This window comes from Octopus sinensis, linkage group LG8 (assembly GCF_006345805.1).
Source record: "Octopus sinensis linkage group LG8, ASM634580v1, whole genome shotgun sequence".
In the NCBI taxonomy this organism is placed as follows: domain Eukaryota; kingdom Metazoa; phylum Mollusca; class Cephalopoda; order Octopoda; family Octopodidae; genus Octopus; species Octopus sinensis.
In genome coordinates, this window is record NC_043004.1 from 34,738,941 (window position 1) to 34,754,746 (window position 15,806).

General features: G+C 35.4%; 1 long non-coding RNA gene across 1 annotated transcript in view; it reads right to left on the reverse strand.

Moving 5' to 3' along the window:
* Positions 1-14,765, reverse strand: part of LOC118764530 — a 29,262-nt gene extending 14,497 nt beyond the window's left edge. Inside the window, exon 1 of the long non-coding RNA XR_005000340.1 lies at positions 14,642-14,765. This is a non-coding gene — a long non-coding RNA (uncharacterized LOC118764530). The remainder of the gene's footprint in view (positions 1-14,641) is intronic.
* Between the last annotated feature and the right edge of the window lie 1,041 nt (positions 14,766-15,806).

Here is a 15,806-nt window from a genome sequence, read left to right on the forward strand (position 1 = left end):
ATAATGATGATGATGATGATGAATTGACAATACTGCCATATCTGGAGGTGCAGGCATTGGTGACAAAAAGCTGAAAATGGTGGAAAAATACAAGTTACTAAAAGACAAAATCACAAGAATGTCATTGCAGTTGTCCTGGCACTTGAGGCACAAAGATGTTGGAGAAGCTGGAGTTTGACACGAGGGAAGAGCAGGCCCCTATTGGGGACAGCTAGGATTTTGAAATTGGCATTTGGGTGTGGAGTATCTGCTATGAAACATAATACCTAAGTACCAAGTCTTATAATTTGTTGAAAAGAGACCTTGTGAGGCCTTTGTCAACAGGATACTGTCCACTCTCACAGAATTAACCTCAGCAAGAAAGATCGAGAGCTCTAAGAGGTAAAATATAATGATAGTAGTAGTAGTAGTAGTAGTAGTAGTAGTAGTGATTTAAAATTTTCAGTTTTATCTTTGAGAATTGATGTAAATGTCAAAAAGTTAGATGAATGCTTGTCTCTGAGCCTTGTAGATCTCACAACAAAAAATTTTTCTAACTAATGACCAATATCGGTTGATATTGTTTTGGTGCTGTTGAGATAGGGAAACTCATAATTTAGGCAAAGTCTAAGGAAGTAAACTTTTGATAGCAATGTTTTTACGCTCTCTCTCTTCGGTTCTTTAATATACTTGTTCTCTTTACCAATTTTTAAGACCTAGACAACTTCTTAGTTCTGTATGGATGTTATGAAATATTTAAGCTGAAGCTATGGGTTTAGCTTTGAAGTTTACATATGTGCATCTTCAAAGTAAGGGTTCCATAGAGATATAAAGATGGTAACCATTACAAATGAAAATGCAGATGCCAGAGCTATCTTTTCCATTATTGACATATCTCACCTTCCAGTTGAAAGGGAATCACATTTATCACCGTGTCAATGTTTCGTTCCTGTTGTCTGGTGGTCATTTATTTCTTACATTTAGAGTTATTGTCATTTAACAGCCAAGTCTTTCCGGCTGATAAAGTATCATCAGTTAGAACCATCACAACTAAAACTTGTTACCTGATGATGTACAGCAGATATTTACTGAAACACTTCTGATGAAGGTACTAAAGTAAGGGCTACGGTAATCTGTATGAGTATAAATTATCTTGCAAAATGAAAATAAATATGATCTCTACCTAGAAGTGAATGAGAAAGAAGCACACAATACAAGGGTCATTATTTGATGCATTAGTCCTCTGTAATGGGATTTCATTTCCCTTTAATAGGTCTTTTAGTTAAGTTAAGTTTAAAGAAGATCTTTCTTCGACATTTTGGGGTCAGTCATTTATACAGACAACAGCAGAAGAACTGTTAAAAATCATTTCCATTTACCATGAACATCATCATTATCAGCAGCAGCATTTCATTATTGTCATCAATTTTGTGATTGTGACCAAGACTGCAAGCTGGCAGAAACGTTAGCACTTGTACCATTTGTCGGCAGTTTTGAATTTATAATACCATCACATTATCCAGTATGGATATTGGCCAACTCTGTCATGTCTTGATTTGTACTCTACAGGTACTAAAACCTTACACCCAGAGATTAGGTTTCAATCTCATCATAGCAGTATTAGCTCTTTGGATCTACTCTATTTTTAATCACATTGGCTTGGTAGTTCTGGGCCAATAAGCTTTGATCTTGAGCAGATAAGATAAAGCCTTCACTCTCTGCCTTTAGCCCTGAGCTCCGTAGCCACTGATGGATGTGCTTCTGGTCTTCATCAGCTTGTTTACTATGGGTTACATATTTGCCATGCAGAGGTTTTTGCTCCCACCTATCAGCCAATTATTCAAATGCATTTTGCTTTGCTATTGATTCCACCTTCTTTGCAACTGAAGTTACTGCACTTCTCTCATGCTGTTTAACCTGGGTTTTATGCATAAACTCACTTGAAACTTTTTTTCTCTCCTTCATAACAGAATGAAGCTTCTTACATCTTTCATGGTTTTCAACGAGCTTTAGCATCGTTGAAAACCATTAGAGGTTTCATGATATTTTTCCATTCCAATTGTGGTGGCTTTGTAAGAAATTTCAAATTGATCAAGCCCCAATTTCCCTGAGTTCTGGGTAGGTAAAGATGATTTGCATCTGCCTTTGGGTGGTGCATCTTATTGCAAGTCAGCATCTTACCAATTTTCCTGTCAATCTTTCTTATTTCACTCATATTTCCAGTTCAACACATTGAAACTATAAATAACAACTGGAACTGCTAAGGAATTTATAGCTAACACCTTGCTACATGCATTTAACTTACATTTTAGGACTGCTCAAACTCTCCTGTAACACTCCTTCCTGATCTTCTCTTTCATGCTTACATACTGAATGCCAGAGCCCTCATTTATTCCAGGGTATTTGTAAGTTTCTTCCTGCTCGAGTTCTTTTATGACTGTGTCAACATCCAACACCACTGAATGCGAGGTCTTCTGTTTCCCTTTCTGGAAAGTGGTCTTGGCACTTTTTATTATTATTACTATAATTATCATAATAATAATAATGATAATAATAATAATAATTATTATTATTATCATTATCATTATTATTATTATTGTTGTTGTTGTTGTTGTTGTTGTTGTTGTTGTTGTTGTTGTTGTTGTTGTTACCTGTAACCTTATCAACACTATTGTAATCAGTTGCATTTTATTTCGTTATGAATATTAATGTCATTATTTTACACTCATTAATTACTAGAATACAACAATATCCCATGCGCTTCTCCAGGAGCTGCTACAGGGTCACCTAATCTTTTCAAAATAGCAGCCAATCATCTTAGATAATATGGCCCTGGGTTCTCTGGATATAGGGGAAAAAAAAGGTTAATCATGGCTGGAATGTCTTGAAACACAGTTATGTTTAATCATCAACGAAATTAAGGATGACTTCATGTGATGTCAGTACCTCAAGGTACAAACAAAAACTTCATCTGTTTCCACATTTCAAGTCTCTTGTATTAGTATTTTTCACTGAGAGTTTTAATATTCTAAATATAAATGTATTTAATAATTATGTGAAATACACCTGGGTTTTCTCTAATGTTTCACGTGAATAGCATTCTAATGTAAAAAAGAAAAAGAACAAAACACATCAACCATCATTTACTAAATTATTATGCGATTCTTTTATAGGACTAAAAGAAGACAAGGAAGAAAAAAAAGAGAAAAACTAGAAATTAGAAGTAGAAAATTATATATTAAGAAAACGTTAAAATCCGTTGGGGATGTTTAAAGTTTCTAAGCAATATTTATTTACTTGATGAACATGTTAAGATAGAAGAATTAATACAAATGGTATCTAATTTGTAGATAAGGGGAAATACATTAACAGAGAATTGTTGGTTTTTTAAGGAAAAAAATAAAAAAAGACAAATAAATAACAAATGTTGAATTAACAAGAAATGAATTTGCAAAATTCTTACAGTAGTAAATAGGAGACAATTTGAAATATATTAACATTTAACAGAATCTTTCAGTAACCTCATGGCACTTGAAAATGTAAGTCAGGTGTAATGTATTTTGAGTATATCAAAATGGGTTACACATATGAAATTAGAGTATCAAGTTGGATGGAGTTTTTTTTGTCTTTTTTTTTTTTACAAGCATAAAAAGTAGGTTCCCATTTTTTAGATTAAAGGATCCGTTAGTTGTTAGACAAGAGAGATTATAAATTCTTTTGAGGTTGCCATCACTGGAAAATCAGAGGTTTATTTACCTATAGTATTATGGTCCATGTACTGTAACAGTGTTTCACTGTACCAGTCATTTCTTGGTGACTTCTTACTCCTGGCAGATAATGTCTTTGCACCACTCAGGCAACAACCCTCCAACCCTTGAGCCTGTTTTTTGTTGATAGCTGCTGTTAGTGAGGGTTTTTAAGAGGCCAGAGCGCAAATCCTTTTAGTCAACTTTTATGACTGGGTCCCCATACAGCATTAGAGCTACATCAAATTAAATGTCTTGCTCAAGAACACAACACATTGCTCATCTGAGAATTGAACCCATGATCTGGTGACCACTAGTGTAACACCCTAACCATTAGGCCATGCACTTTCTGATTTGCCTATAGTGGTATGAAATTTGAGGAATATAGCAACCATACCAAGAACAGCTTATATTAACAGAGCAAGTCAAGATAATAACATGAGTTGACAAAGCCAGAAATGTTGTGGGAGGTGAAATAATTGTCTAGATGCCCATTTTCTTGTTTTCCATGCTGACTTACAATTGAGCATTTGAGAGGATTCACTGAGCCTATGGATTGCATCATGCTCCATTGACCGTTTTGGTGTGGTTTCCATGGCTGGATGCCCTTCCTCATGCTAAAAAGTTTACAGAATGTACTCGATGGTTTTATGTGACACCAGCATTAGTGAAGTGGTCAAGCAGCAGCTCACAACATTAAGATCTCCTTCTACTAACAGGGAGTCACAGTAGAAAGGATGGAGTCTTTATGATGGGAGATGAGAGGTTAAATTATAAAAGCAGGGCCCAGGACAGGACAGGATTCTGGGTGTAGAGGAATTAAATGGTGGCTGACCTTATAGAAGAGGGGGTGGGAGTAACTGGGACGAAGTGAGAGAGAGCACCATATACATACATACATTCTTATATACATACATACTTACATACATATATATATTTACATATACACAGATGCACACACATTGATGCACAAACATTAATGTTTGCTTTTATGTTCGGTTATCATAAAACAATTGCTCATTCTTCTGATGGGTTACTCCATAATTTTGTAGAGTACAAATTAAGCCATCATCTGATGATGGCTTAATGGGCCGAAACTTCAAAGTCACTGTCGATAATATTCTTGTTTAAGAATTAAATATATATATATATATAGACATAGACACAGAAACACATACAGAGGCAAGCTTGCTTCTTAACCACATGGTTCCAGGTTCAGTCCCACTGCATGGCATCTTGGGCAAGTGTCATCTACTATAGCCTCAGGCTGATCAAAGCCTTGAGAGTGGATTTGGTAGACGGAAACTGAAAGAAGCCCATTGTATAAATATACAAATATATATGTGTGTGTGTGTGTGTGTGTGTGTGTGTGTGTGTGTGTGTTTGTCTAGCCACAATTGCTTGATAACTTAGTGGTTCAGCTATACAGACTGATAGAATGAGTACTAAGGCTTACAAAGAATAAGTCTTGGGGTCGATTTGTTTGACTAAAGGCAGTGCTTCAGGATGGCCGCCGTCAAATGACTGGAACAAGTAAAAGAATAAAAGAGTATATATGTTTGTTAAATAGATTTGCCTGTATGCATCTATTTAGTCATATAACAATGTATATAATTCTACGCATACACACACATATAACAGTTATGACACCGTGGTGCCAACAACAACAACATAATCAGAGAACTCAATATGATTTCTAGAGTCACATATTTATTCAGGCAGAGTAAAGAATATTATGACAATAGTTTCTCCATTCATTTCTTCACATTGTATGACTTTCTGGATCTAAGATTCCTTCAACAAGACGGCTGTAGGAACGCTTTTTTTTTTTATCTAATAATTGGTAAATATGACTTCTTCAGCTCTCGTGTTATTTACATACACAGGAATCAATCTCATTAGTTTACCGTTGAGTCATTCATACTTTCTTCTGGTTCATTGTATGGAAAGGAACGAGGAGATGGTGGTGGTGGTGGGGGATGAGTTGGTTAACTTGTGATTAGAGAGAAACGAACTAAACGTAATAACGAGTGTTGTGTATGCAGCAAGCAGGTTGAATAAAGACTGAAGACAACTGACTTGACGAGGAAGAGATTGAATATAAAACTCATTGATAAATATGTACAGGAAATATCTGTGCTGCAGGTATGGATGGAGTATATAATATGAAGAGATCCTACACACAACTTATAGAATTTCCTCTGTTTAGACGTGCAAGATAAAGAGAACGTACTAAGTGTAGGAAGATTTATAGAGTTGTGAATGGATCCTGATATTTCTTCTTAATTTTGATGATTAGGACAAAATACCATGACAAATAGATATTTGCTCCGTGACTGTGTGTAGTAATAACATTGTCACATATAAACCTGAAATTTCAAGATGAATATTGAGAAATATTTAATGAACGGTATAAATGTGAATTTCTTTTCACCTTCAGAGTGGCTGATATGATATTGGAATAAATTTAGTCGTTTACCATCACAAGTTCCTGAATTATATTTGTTTTGAATAAAAACATTTAATTTACTTTTATGTTCATAAACTGATTATTTTTCGAGGCAGTCTGGCTCACCTGATGTAACCTTGGACTATCAGTTCAAGAGTTCAACACTTGAGACCATTCCAATGTAACACTAAGCAAGACAAATATTATGTGCACCTAAGGTTACCTGGGAGCCTAAACTCAGAAAGTTAACTCTTAGAATTTGCAAGCTTTACCATTTAGCTGTTGAACTGTGAAGTTACAGACAATCAGTTTATGCAGGAAGTAATTCATCATAAAGTTGCTGGGGACAAAATACTTACAATTAAACACAAATTGTTTGAATATATGAAACCATGGTAATAGTTAATGCTTTAATTTTCTCTTACGTTATTTTCTCTTATTTGAGTTCTAATTGCACCCAGTTTGTATATTAATTGCCCGTTATTTACAGAGAGAAATGTTGAGATCAGGTGTAAGAATGTTGAGCCTCAGACAGCTTGTTATGAAAGAGAATTAGGATATGAGAAATGGTGGCATAACAGAAAGGTGAATCTGTAGAATTGAAGAAATCAGGGTAAAAGGGACACGAAAATGAAGATGAAACAAACTGTCGCTCACACACACATGCATACATTCATGTATTCACATGCATACATTCATGTATTCACATGCATACATGCATTCATAAGTAGAAAGCATAAAAGGGATTGATGTATACTTGTAATATATACCGTTTCAATAACATGGCAAAGCTGGTAGAATTGTTAGCATACAGGACAGGTTGTTTGGTGCCATTTTGTTTGCTTTTATATACTGAGTGCAAATTCTGTTGTGGCCAATTATGTCTTTCGTCCTTTGGGGTTGGCAAAATAAGTACTCGCTGAGAACTGAGGGTGATTAATCAACTTTGCTTTCCCCCACTCTAAATTGCTGGCCTTGTGCCAAAATTTGAAGCCGATATATAGTTGCAAGGAAAGTGTGTCAGATCTTTATATTCTTTAAAAGGAAAATTTCAGGTCATATTATTCCAGATTTCCACTTAGCTAAGTTCCACACAGACAAAAAATAGATTTCATAAGAGTTGAGGCTGTATGAGAGAAACTATGAGAAATTAAAGTATGGATCAAATTCCTATCAGTGGCCATACACATGTATACACACACACAACACACACACACAATTTCCCCATGTCTGGCGAGAATAAATTAGCAATCAAGTCTCATATGTTGTATGTCATGCAGCTATATTGAGGCAAAAAGCTTTGTACTACATTTGTATGCTTAATTTGAAAAGGTAAATTCGAAATATCTCTGTGATGCAATGCTTAACACGTTCACATAATTGGCAAATGATAGAAGGTTCATCTCATCTCAAAGAAATTGTTGACTGCTTTCCTTTTAAATTGTTCTTTACAAATGTAGGACATATTATAACATTTATATTTATAGAAACACACTTCTTAGTATAATTAATACACTATGAACATACATAAACACATACTCACACATATGTATACATAAATGTATGTGCATATATACATACATACATACATACATACATACATACATACATACATATATACATACATACATACATATATATATATATATATTATATACACATATATAATGTATGTATATATATTTATATATATATATATATGTATATCTGTGCATCTGTGTGTATGTATATATATATATAGATATGTGTGCATATGTATGTATATCTATATGCATATACAAATATAGTTAGACATAGTTATGTGTGTGTGTGTGTGTGTGTGTATGCGTATGAAGAAGGTATTGGGTAATAAATCAATAGATCTAGCCTGTTTGAGCATTGAATACAATGAACCAGTTGAGACAGTCAGTGATTGACTTTGTAGACAAAGATGGGGGGACAATGGATGGCAACAGTGAGAAGGGAAAAAGGTTGGGCGAAAACTAATTAAAACAAATTAGTCTTAGAGAATACAATAACAGACAGCTGCAGTGTAATATAATAGGCAAACTGTTTTAAACTCTTTGGGAAGGATTGTTGATGGAAGTGGGGTGCCGTTGTTATGATGAACGAGAGAGAAAGAGTTATTAGTTGGGGTGTATGATGCCATGATGTTGCCTCTTTGTCATTATCAATGTTACAAAGAATATTTCCAATATTAACATCAAGACTCAGAAGCAATGATAGCAATGTTGCATCACTGCTGGGAGCTGTTTCCAAACCTTCTGAAACGTTAGATATATATATGTGTGTATGTATGTGTGTGATAAAGAGAGAGAGAGAGAGAGGGTGAGAGAGAGAGAGAGATGTAGGATTTTAACCGAGAACTATAAGATCCAAGACACCCCCCCCATACCTTCCTTAATTTATCTTGTTCAGTATTCTAAGAACTTCACCAGTCTTGCACCTGACATTTGTAATTTGTAATCACTGATGGCCTGAAAGGTAAGGTGGAGCTGGGTGGGATTCGAACATTACAGCAGACATTCTAATGTAGACATTACATCAGACATTAGTAATCCCTCTACTAATTCAGTGCTGTAGTCCTCCTCCTCCTCCTCCTCCTCCTACTACTACTACTACTACTACTACTACTACTACTACTACTACCACCACCACCACCACCACCAAAACACTAAATGGCAGGATTTTAACTCGGTGTGCAGGTAGGTAGCTGAAACAAACATTGTAAGTCAATCTATCTGATGCTTTAACAACGAGACCAATTCACTGTTGCTGTACCCCTAATACTATTGATACCACCATCACCACTACCACCACCAACACCCCCACCATCACCACCAACACTACCAACATCAACATCTAATAGTTACCAGAAAGCATCCCAGTTATGCAAACAGTGGCGTTCGTTTGCAATCTTCCATGAAAACATGTCCGGCCATTGTGCACTTCATGTTCAAAGGGCTGGAAAAAAATGTTACCTTGCTTGGAAACAGGGGAAGGTTAGTGACAGGAAAGGCATCCATACTGTCAAAATTTATAAAAATTTCCATAAGTTTAGCATTGAGTATATATGTGCATGTCTCGACATGCAACTCATGAAGATAACTATGAGCATCTGCTTCGAAACCTCCAGCTTCCACATCCAGATTACCAGTTTACATTTAAACCCATTATAATTGGATTACTTGGTTTTATAAGTAAATGCCTAACTCCTAGTCTGGAGCCCAAGCTAAGATTTTCAGAAAAAGAAATCAACCAATTCACACATTACAAATAAAATCTGTAAGCAGAACAGTAAAATTATGCGAAACTTTTCTCAGGTTTAAAAAGTGACATTGTTTTCGTGATCTACATTCTAATGATAGAACCTTGTATCTTTATTAGAAGCCAGCTCCTTCTTCAGAGGAAGAATTCAAATGATTAAATACAGAAGAAACAAACACATAAGCAATATTTGTTAAGTGTCTACGTTTTGGTTCAAGTTAAATATATCCATTCATTAATTCGAAAATGTATTCAAAACCTATTGAAAAATGTTTGTCAAAAACACCTTCATTATATTCCAAATAACATATTTAATTTTGAAATTATTCTATTTCAAAGAATTTCATTCAGCTGAGTAACTTTGTATATTTAATAGAGCTATTGTTGAAGAAGTGTCACTTTTGATGAGATTATCATTATTATTAATGATAAATATCATTGTCCAGGTAATGACATCAGATCTAAGTTAACCTTTAATGGATTTCTTGAAAAAGGAAAAATTATTAGCTCCTTAGATTTAATTTTCAAATAAAATTAACATTAATGAATTTGAGTTCTCAGTATATTATATATAGGTATTTTAAACTAACAACCACCACTACCATCATCATCATCATTATTTAACATCCATTTTCCATGCCAACATGTGTTGAATTATATGTGTGTGTGTGTGTGTGTGTGTGCATATATTAGGTCATCCCATAAATAATGCAGTTTTTTTATACTTCTATTATTTTTCAAAATTAAGATAAACAATGTTCTTTTTTAATCCAAAATATACTCTCCTTCATTCTCTACATTGGTCTTCCATCTATCTAAATTCACTTGTCCCTGATGAAAAATACTTCTCCAGTACTATTCTGACCTCATCTACAGAATTCATCCATGCATGTATGCATGCATGAATTCTGTAGATGTACATACATACATGCATGTATGTATGTATGCATGTGTGTACGTTGGCACGTAAAAAGCACCATCCGTTCGTGTCCGTTGCCAGCCTCGCCTGGCCCTCGTGCCGGTGGCACATAAAAAGCACCATCCGTTCGTGGCTGTTTGCCAGCTCTGTCTGGCACTTGTGCGGGTGGCACGTAAAAAGCACCTACTATACTCACGGAGTGGTTGGCGTTAGGAAGGGCATCCAGCCGTAGAAACACTGCCAGATTTGACTGGGCCTGATGAAGCCTTCTGGCTTCACAGACCCCAGTAGAACCGTTCAACCCATGCTAGCATGGAAAACGGATGCTAAACGATGATGATGATGATGATGATATATATATATAAATATATATATACATTATTTATATTTGACAGATATTTGTCCTCATCTTGTTTATTGTTAACACAACGTTTCAGCTGATATATACCCTCCAGCTTTCGTCAGGTATATGGTGTAGTGGGTAAGAGCATGGGCTACTAACCCCAAGATTCCGAGTTCAATTCCTGGCATTGACTTTAATAATAATAACAACATCAAAAAATACCTTAGAAATGAGAAGCCAGGTTCGAAATTTTCCCCAAGACACCTGATGAAGGCTGGAGGGTATATCAGCTAAAACGTTGTGTTAATAATAAAGAAGATGAGGACAAATACTCGTCAAATGTATATAATGTAAATGATGTACATAATTCCTCATCTTTTAAATATAGAACAATATATATATGTGTGTGTGTGTATATATATATATATATATATATATATATATACACAGGATGTGGTGAATAAATTCTCATCTAAATTATGCAAAAATGAAAATAACACTGACATCTCATTTTAACAGCTGTATGTACTAAACTTACATAAAAATATCTTGAAATATCAAAGAGAAAAATCATTCAATAAAATTGCCGTTGGCTTCAACCATGGCTTCCAGACGACTTTGGAATTTCCTACAACTCTTATGGACAGTCTCCTTGTTTAAGTTGGTGAATGCTGCCATAATCTATGCTTTCAGTTCATTTTTGGTGTTACAAAGAGGTTCTGGATTTACGGTTTGAGGCTTTGGGTCCAGGCACATCCTTAGTAACCAAGGATCTGGGTGTGTCCCTATTAACTGATTCATTATTGGGGTTAATATGTGTTATACCATTATGGTTATAGAGAGATAATCTGCCATCAGCCACCTTTTGCCCTTAATATTCAAAGTACACTGCTAACGTTGGTTTTTACTGCTTTAGAGAAGCACTTTCCTACGTCTAGCAAGTATAGGAATATCCCTCTCCCCATTCTGTTATCATACTCCACAACAAAGCTGATGGTATACATAGGATTAATGACTTATCGATCCATCTAAGGACAGATACACAACACCCCATCATATACAACAATCCAGAAACCATCATTAAATTGCTAAGTCAACTGAGAAACCTGTATATCAATACAAGGTCCATTTCACACGCTATCCAAGAAAAAGTATATCAGTTTGTTGCAGATCATGCTCACGGTAACCTTCCGAATGAGAACAACATCACTAAGACTGACCAGAACTTCGGTAATTCAACCAATCCAGCGTGTTATATGACTGATGGTGCCTTTGGTGAAGGCAGTAATGGCCTCTAGCACATCAACCTGAACCACAAACAGATTATGACCATTGATTCAATACTGATTCCAGTTTCCACTTGCCCTTTTCTTTGTTCTCTCTGCAAACCTGGCCTTTTTTCTTTTGGCATACTCCATCAAAGTAGACTACTTGCATTGGAACAATCACATGTACCCAATGAAAACATACACCATGTAGCAATGAGACATTTATAATATTATGTAAGTTGCATCCAGTGTGTTTTTGAAACAGCTGTAGTACCTGACTACCTCTACTATTCCTTTTATTGTTGCATTAGAAGCAACATTTGTTGCTTTTGAGAGAGTTGTAAATCACTTTACAACACATCAGAATTTTTTCTTTCTAGTTTCAGTATGGGGCAAACTGTATTTGATGCATTCATCAATATATTTTATTGATCAATTATTGAGTCATTTGTTGTTTCTATACAAGCCTTCCTCATGCTACGGACCAACCAACTGCATTTCACCCCAATCACTTACCTGATCCTACTGCATTATCATTATTATATATAAATGTTTATATACATATATATATATAAATACACACACACACACCTGTTCCCATTATGTCCATCATATTATTAATCTAAATAAACTTTATTTATCATACTGTTTTTACTAACACTTAACCTAAATATTTAAGCCACAATATCCGTTTCTATTCATATCTCTATCTCCAGGTTACTGCTATTACCAAGGACATTACCATTATTTTATAGAATTACAAACATATAAGAGCCAAGAGCAAAGACTTAGTGGGTGTGGATTAGCAGTGTTGAATAAATCTGAGTCGAATTATACTATAAACATTAAACTGGATATTAACTCTTCGTCATATCAAAAGAAATGCCTTGTTTTAACACAAAGGCAGCAAGCTGAGTTGTTCAAATGCACTGTACGATGAGAGACTGGCCATTGTGTGATGGTCTCTGATTAATCCCACAATATCTTTGTTGAAATAAATCTCACAAATACATTCTAAGAAATGAAAATCAATATTGATTAATCATTTGATTATTGTACCCTGACAGTTTTAAGTAATTAGTAACAGTGTTGTACTTGACTGAGCTGATAAGATGTCTGGCTACCAAAGTCTGGGAGTTTTGCAAACCTGTTAAACTGAATTCAAGTCCGATAAGGAGCCAATCAAAAATAACTGAAACCAAATAACAAATATAACAATGTGATTCACAATGATGGGGTCCCAAGATTAATTCTTCCTTGTAATGCTTCGGCAAGAGTTTTCTACTATAGCTACTGATTGGCCAATAATTTGAAAATGAACCTGTGCTGAAGCCTACCATATTTCTATCTGTATTTGAAACCACCATCACCACCATTACCAAGATTAATAGCCAGTCTGACTATAGTCATAGGAAATGCTGTACTATTTGAAGTGATTTTATTTCCTCTGCTGGTTTCTGATTCCAGCTGCTAAGACCAAACAGAAGGTCCAGTCTCCTCCTCCTCCTCGTCTGCTTTGGCATGGTTTCTACAATCAGAGGTCCTTCCTTATGCCACCCACTTCCCAGAGCAGAGTGTACTGGATGCCTTTAAGTCATAAGTCTGTATCTAAGATAGAAGTTACCTCAATCTCTTTATATATAAAGCTGAAGTTGTCTGTGTATGGCAGGTTTGGTAGCCTTCAACTAACACTATCACCTCCAAAATCCTGCAGCGCAAGTTGACCAAAATTGAAAGTATGATAGAAGAAGGCTTGCTCTTCCTTCCCTAGAAGAAAAAATTAAAATCAGACCGTGTTAGCACCAAAAATTATTTACATCAAAAGGTGCTTTTTTTTCTATGAAAATCCCAATTTTTTACGATTTTTTTACTGCTGTGTCGCCATTTTTCGGTGTATTTCAACCAGAAAAATATTCACTTAAAGAGAATAACAAGCTACATAATGCAAAATTTTTACTTTTCAAAAATTCTAATTCTAAAGGGTTGAAACAAACCTGAGCAACGCTGGGCGATACTGCTAGTTAATCCTAAAACTAAACGAATAGGAACAGCGTATTTGTCTTTACAATCAAGTATTTTCCTTTCTTTGGACATGCCCAAGCCAAAGGTGCTTATTTATGCTAAAATCTCAGCTTTATTACAGAGTTTGGTTTCTCTTGAAAATAAGTGTTACTGATCTTGTCTTTCCTTGTGTTCTTCAAGATTTCTCACAGGTGTTTCATCAGCAACTGCTGACAGTTTTCATTAATCGTTTTTGTATATCACCAATGCTCCTGGTCCATGCAATACCTTTGAAAATTCTCTTGAATAATATACTTTGCACTTCACACGAACCAACAAAGAACTATTGTTTCATAAATTCAATCCCAATCTTCCAAATGTTCAGCTGGGATTGTTCTTCCTGTGATCTAGTTTGTCCCCAGTCATGCAGTCATTACTGATTATGCTGTAAAGTGATCACCATCATCATCATCTTTGTTTAAACGTCCATTTTCCATGCTCGCTTGGGTTGGACAGTTTGACAGAAAACTGGCAAGCCAGGGAGCTGCGCCAAGTTCGACTCTGATTTGGCAAGGTTTCTATGGCTGGATGCCCTTCCTAATGCCAACCACTGCAAGAGTACAGTGGGTGTCTTTTACATGATGCTGGCACAGATGCCATTGACCTGACACCATGACTACGGTCTCACTTGTCTTGATAGGTCAACACGAGCACAGTATATCACCAAGGGCTTTGGTCACTTATCACTGCCTCCATGGGGCCCAACACTCAAATGGTACTTTTTATGTGCCACCAGAATGAGTGCCAATCAGGTAGCACTGGCATCGGCCACGACAATGATTTCTCTCATTTCGACAGGTCTTCACAAGCTCAACATAACACCCAACGATTGAAGGGTGTTTTTAAGGGGGGGGGGGGCAGTTACACAACACTAGCATAAATTGTCAAAACCAGCCATTAATTATGGGTCTACGGTGTGCCACTTAGCCTTCAGAGTTATCAGATAATCTTTATTAGTTCCAGTACCATGAAATAGTACCCAATATACTCCGTGCCATGTCCAGCATATTAGGAGGACCATCCAGCAGTAGAAAACAAGCCAAAGAGGATACTGGAACATCATGCAGTTCTCCAGCTCATCAGATTCTGTTAAGCCATGAAGACAAGGAAGCTGGTTGTTAAATGAGGCTGATGGTGATGAGGATGATGATGCATTACTCTCTCGATACATATGTATCAATTCTCTGACACGATGTGCAAGAGAGAGTGCATCCACATGTACACACACACCGCACACACATTCAGGCACACACACACACACACATTCTTGTTATGAATATTACATTGAAGTAATAATATATTGGAGTTCTATAACATGTTAAAGAATTGAGCTTTTAAAGTCAGTCGATATATTTTATATGGTGCTTAAGGTCTATAAAATATATATTAAATACATAATGTGTGTGGATATATATGTATATGTCTATATATATATATGTATACATACATGAAACACATACATATACACACACACACACACATATATATATATATATATATACATATATATACATATAGACATACTTATATACATATAAATGTATATATATATATGCACATACATACATATATATATATATATATATATATATACATATATATATATACACACACACATACATGCACATACATGCACACACACATGCATACATATACATGTGTATGTAACAGTTCACTGACCTGATTCAAATAAATGTATGTTCAAATATGTATGTATGTGTGTCTGTGTGTGAATGTGTGTATTATGTTTTATGGATGTATTTGCATGCATGCA